The sequence below is a fragment of the Chrysochloris asiatica genome, unplaced genomic scaffold, assembly GCF_000296735.1.
Source record: "Chrysochloris asiatica unplaced genomic scaffold, ChrAsi1.0 scaffold00063, whole genome shotgun sequence".
Taxonomy (NCBI): domain Eukaryota; kingdom Metazoa; phylum Chordata; class Mammalia; order Afrosoricida; family Chrysochloridae; genus Chrysochloris; species Chrysochloris asiatica.
The window spans coordinates 9239894-9245853 of record NW_006408581.1 but is presented as its reverse complement, the minus strand read 5'-3'; the positions used below and the strand labels follow the sequence as shown (position 1 = coordinate 9245853).

The 5960-nt window shown below is 36.9% G+C and overlaps 1 pseudogene; it reads left to right on the top strand.

Moving 5' to 3' along the window:
• The first annotated feature begins 2904 nt into the window (after positions 1-2904).
• On the top strand, positions 2905-3316 carry LOC102842871 (annotated as a pseudogene).
• The last annotated feature ends 2644 nt before the right edge of the window (positions 3317-5960 follow it).

The window sequence follows — 5960 nt, the reverse complement described above, 5'->3', positions numbered from 1 at the left end:
CCTTCAGTTCTGAAAAAAAAAAAAAAAAAAAAAAAATACACAAAAGAAAAAAAAACAAAACAAAAAAAACAGTGACTGATAATATATGAATGGGTAGCCAGGTGTGTACATAGGTGACAACAGGAAAAAAGATTTATTAAAAACAAAACAACTTCCATTGAGTCGATTCTGACTCACAGCAACACTGTAGGACAGAGTAGAATTGCTCCTTTGGGTTTCTTAGACTATATATCTTTATGGGAGCAGACAGGCTCATCTTTCTACCCAGAAATGGGCTCGAATTGCTGATACTGTGCTTAACAAATCAATACATAACCTATTATGATAACACAGCATATTAAATGTATCTTTGTTGTTAAGTGCCGTCAAATTGGTTCCAACTCAGAGTGACTCAGCTTAGGGTTTCCAAGGAGCCGCTGGTGAGTTTGAACTGCTGACCTTGCTGTTCAAACCAACCATTCAGTCCAGTGCTCCTAGGTACCTGTAAAGAGAATATGTGGATACAGACCCATATATAACTGTTGAAGGTACAAATACAGATAAGCTTTAGATTTAACAATACACTTTCTAAGATTGATTTTCTGGGTTATAAAAATTAAGACAAGCATCTCATGAGACAACTCAGTCAATTGACATCTGCATCCTAATTAAGTGAGTAGTGTCTTAGGTATTAAGATATTGTGAGTGGCCATCTAAAACACAACTATGAGTCTCAACATCCCAGGTGCAAAACAGCTCAAAGAAGAAACAAATCCAAAGGATCCACACCCTCATCTATCTTGAGAGCAGAGCTAATTGATGCTCAACTCCCAATATTGACTGTTCTTACTAGAATCATTGTAGTTGATCCAGAATGTTGTTCTTGTTAAATACCATTAGGACAGTTCCTACTCATAGTGACCCTATCATAGCATTGCCTTGTCCTGTGCCATCCTCACAGTTGTTACACTTGAACCCATTGTTGCTGCCTCTTTATTGTGCTAATCCATCTTCTTGGGGTCTTCCTATTTGTCACTGAACTTCCACTTTACCAAGCATGTTGTCCTTCTCCATGGACTGGTCCTTCTTGATAACATGTCTGAAATATGAAAGACAAAATCTCACCATCCTGATTTCTAAGGAGCACTCTGACTGTACTTCCAGCATAGACCTGATTTGATCTTCACACAATCCATGGCACCTTCCATATTCTTTTGTAACACCACAGCTCAAATGCATCAATTCTTCTAAAGTCTCCCCTATTCGTTGTCTAACTTTCACATGCATACGAGGCAATTGAAAATGCTATGACTAAGCAGCTCTGGTAGTGTAGTGGTTACGAATCGGGCTGTTAACCTCAGGATCAGCAGTACGAAACTACCAGCTGTTCTGGAGAATGATGAGGCTTTCTGCTCCCGTAAAGATTTACAGCCTCAGAAACCCAATACAGGGTCACTATGAGTCGAAACTGACTCAACAGCACATAACTGACAACAGGGTCAGGTACACCTTAGTCCCCAAACTGCTATCTTTGCTCTTATACACTTTAAGTAGGTCTGGTGCAACAGATTCTCCTAGTAAAATACACCATTTTATTTCTTGGCTGCTGCTTGAATGAGTGTTGATTATGGATTCAAGCAAAATGAAGTCCTTGACAACTTCAATCTTTTCTCCATTTATCATGGTATTATTTATTGGTCCAGTGTTAAGGGTTTTTGTGTTCTTTACATTGAGATGGAACCTATACTGAAGACTGTAATCTTTGTTCTTTATCAGTAATTGTTTTAAGTTTTCTTCACTTTCAACAAGCAAGGCTGTATCATCTGCATAGTTCAGGTTGTTAATTAATCTCCCTCCAATCTTCATGTCTCATTCTTCTTCATATAATCCAGCTTCTTGGATTATATGCTCAGAATAAAGAAAGATTTAGTAAGTATGGTGAGAAAATGTGCTCTGCTGCACACTTTGTTAACAGCAGTTTTAGGTTGGATTTGTTAACAGCAGTTTAGATTTGCCACAGCAGCCCTAGGCTGGAGAGTATCACAGCAGCTCTTGATCCATGGTCAAAGAAACCAAGGCCACTGGGAGAGGTGAAGCAGAGTTTCAGATTTTATTAAGCTGGCTGGCTCAGACGAGCTAATTTCTCCAGATTCTGAGTGCCAAATGGAAGGCAACACGGGTTTATATGGGGTCAGAGTTGGGGAGGGGCTAGGGTGCTGACATGTTTGAGGACAGGAGGGAAACCAGGGGGATTTGTCCTGTTTGTTAACCTGATTAACATTCTAGCTTGTCTCCTGGGTGGTGGGAGAAGGGGGATTGGTCCCATTCAGTAACCTGATTAGCATTGGCAAGGAAGAGGCAGTTAATGTTTCTACCTTTTCCTGTACACCTTTCCTGATTCTAAATCATTCAGCATCCCCTTATTCTGTTCTAAGATCTGCTTCTTTGTCTATGTACATAAAACTACAAGGAAGATCAGTTAATACCATTATTATTCAAGTTTATGTACTAGTAAAGCCAGTGATCTCAAACAGAATGAGAGAAAAATGTGAAGCCAAATGTAGATGCCTAAAAAAAATGAAAACCCATATAAATTGGAATAGTACAGACAAAGCTTCACTGAGACTATCATCCTGATACACTTTTTAAGCTTAGAACCTAGCTTATCCCTTGAGATCACGTTTTCTCAAAACAGCAGAATGTCAAACAGAAAAAAAGTATAGTACTTTAAAATTGGTGTTCTACTTAAAAAGTATTTGTATGAGATCAAAATATTAACAATTACTCAAAAGCGAAGTAGAGGTTGGTCTACCTGTGGCCCACCTGGCTTTCTTAGTCCCAGTCTTGTTCTTCCTAGAGGCCACTCAATCCTCACTCCATGATTTCAGCTTAAGGTCTCATATAGTTCTTCTCACGGAAGTTGAAATGGCTCCTAGGAAATGCCCAGAAACCCAGAAGACCCCAGAATTTGCTATGTGTTTCAGGGGCAAGAGTAGCAGAAGCCCTCGGGAGCTAGAGCAAGAAGCTCTTTGTAAAGAGCTAACCAAAGACCTGACTCGGACTACATTTGGACAGGATCAGCTAACCCAGCACCAAACAGCAGTTTTGTCAGAACTCTTCATCAGCAAAAGCTAGACAAAGCTGTTTGTCCCATGCTGCAACAGACTCTCCAGCACTCCTTTCTACTCTCTCTGGCTTTGACAGGAGGGCCACTTCGTTGGCATGGCATCCAACTGACCCCAGCATACTGGCTGTGGGCTCCAAAGGGGGCAATAACTTACTCTGGAACTTAAACACAACGGACAAATCCACCTTCATTAAAGGGGTGAGCAATTAATTTCTGATGCCAGATGGTGGTGGTAAGGAAGCGTTTGTGGAGGGAATGAAGAAGACTCATCTAGTTACAAGGAGATGATTGGGATCAAAAGTAACACTCATTCTGTGAATACTGTAAATATTAGAGTATCATCGCCATTTCAGACATTAGTGGTGGTGATACTCAAGTGTACAGATTGAATAAGGATGGTGAAAAGATAAAACCTTGGCACACACCTTTCCTAGTTTCAAACCATTCAATGTCCCCTCTTGTTCTGTTCAAATGACTGCCTCTTGGTTGATGTACATGTTCTTCATGAACACAATCAAGTGTCTAGAATACACATTCTTCACAATGTTATTCATAATTTGTTATGACCCACACAGCTTTTGTATAATCAATAAAGCACAGTAAACATTACACACACACAAAAAAAAGCAAAGTAGAGGAGCTAAGGGAACAGGAAATCTAGATTATTAGATAAAAATATATATATATATTGACAAATTTTAATAAATTTAACTAATGTCACATTATAAGTCATGTAAAAATTGTTGACTGCAAACCTAATTTACAAACCTAATTTATTGTGTAAACTTTCATCAAAAACTCAGTAAAATATTATTCAAAAGGATAACACGTGTTGTTGTTGTTAAGTGCTGTCTAGTTGATTACGACGCATAGTGACCCTGTACTGCCGACATTGCATTCAAACGGCTTTGCAGTCTGGAGCATTAACCCACAACGCCGCACCAGGACTCCATAACACGTATAGTCTGACTTAAAATGGATTCAAATCGCTATACACCACATTTAGAATTGTCCATTTTGTGTGTGTATGTGGTAAGATTTTTTTTTTTTTTAACATCTTATCATTTGTATTATGTACTGCATAAAATTTTGCAGCCTGTAATTTGCTGATGTAATTATTCTCAGTGGTAGTATTTCCAACCCCAAGATATTGATAATAAAGGCAATAATTATAAAAACAAAAATAAAAATAGTAAGTCAGAATTGACTGATGGAGTAGTCATCAAAATAGAAGTCCCTTGTAAGCCAGAGACGACTTGTAAATGTAGACCAAAAATTAAAGAAGGAAAATTGGAATAAATTTGTAAAAAGTTTTGAAGGATAAAACAACATGGTCACAGATTCAGGACCAATGCAAAATTATAGAAGGATGGGTATAATATAAAATATCATAACCCTTTATCACAGAACTTCTTAATAGTGAGTCTATAATTGTGTCTTTTTATACTAAAAAATTATAATTCAGGATTAAGATTAAAACACTAAACTTAAAAACATAAAAGAAAAATAAAACATTATGTTATAGACAAACATGTTGGTAACAGCATTGTTTATCATATCTAAAAATTTGGATGTAAATAAAGTGCCAATAAACAAAGGTATATTTGTGCAAGTGGATATTATTTAACTATTAAGAGTAATTTTAATAAGAAAATGATATTATGATCCTAAATATAAAGCTAAAGATTGAAACCATATATAAAAGTATAATCCGATAACAAGTATTGAAGAATATAAACAAATCTAGAGAGAAAATAATCAAAATACTTTTATGAAATGTCAGACTTTTGTAGTGTTACCTATTATTTTTGTTGTCCTATCTGAGTATTTATGCTTGTCAAGATTGTAAGATCTTGCTTACTTCTGTAATAAATACAGAGTCACTATGAGTCAGAACCAACTCCATGGCACCTAATAGCAACAGCATCTCCTGTTTTTGTTGCTATATGCCATTCAGTTTTGACATATAGTTAACAGTATACAAAAAAGTAAAACACTGTCCTGTCTTGTGTATTTCTCACAATTATGTTTTAGCCTATTGTTGCTGCCACTGTGTAAGTCTGTCTTATTGTGGGGTTTCCCTCTTTTTCTCAGACCCTCCACTTTACCGATCAGGATGTCCATCTCCAGGGACAGGTCCTTCCTGACAACTTGTCCAAGGTACTGGAGATGAAATCTCCCCATCTTTATTTCTACAAAACCTTCTGGTTTTATTTCTTCCAACACAGATTGGCTTGTTCTTCTGGCAGTTTATGGTATTTTCAATGTTCTTCCCTAGCGCCATAATTCAAATGCATCAATTCTTCTACAGTTTTCTTTATTCAATTTTAAATGCATATGGGGAGATAAAAAAATACCATTGATTTGGTCAGGAACACCTTAGTTTTCAAAGTGACACCTTTTTTCTTTAAAACTTTAAAGAGGTCTTTTGCAGTAGATATGTCCAATGCAGTAGGTCCTTTGATTTCTTGATTTCTGCTTCCTTGAATCTTACCTGTGGATTGAAGTTAAAGAAAATCTTTGATGATTTAAATACTTTCTTCATTAATCAGGATGTTATTTGTTGGCCCAGTTAGGAGGATTTTCATTTTCTTTACGTTACGTTCATACTGAAGGCTGTATGTAGTATTTATTCTTTCTTAATAAGTATTTCAAGTACTTTTGGCTTCCAGCAAGTAAGGTAGTGTCGTCAGCATATCACAGATTGTTAATGAATTCTTCTCAAGTCCAGATGCCACCTTCTTCTTCATATAATCCAGCTTCTCAGATTACTTCTCACCATTGCCTCTTGGTCTGTGTACGAGTTCCTCATGAACACAATAAAGTGTTCTGGAATTCCCATTCTTCACAATGC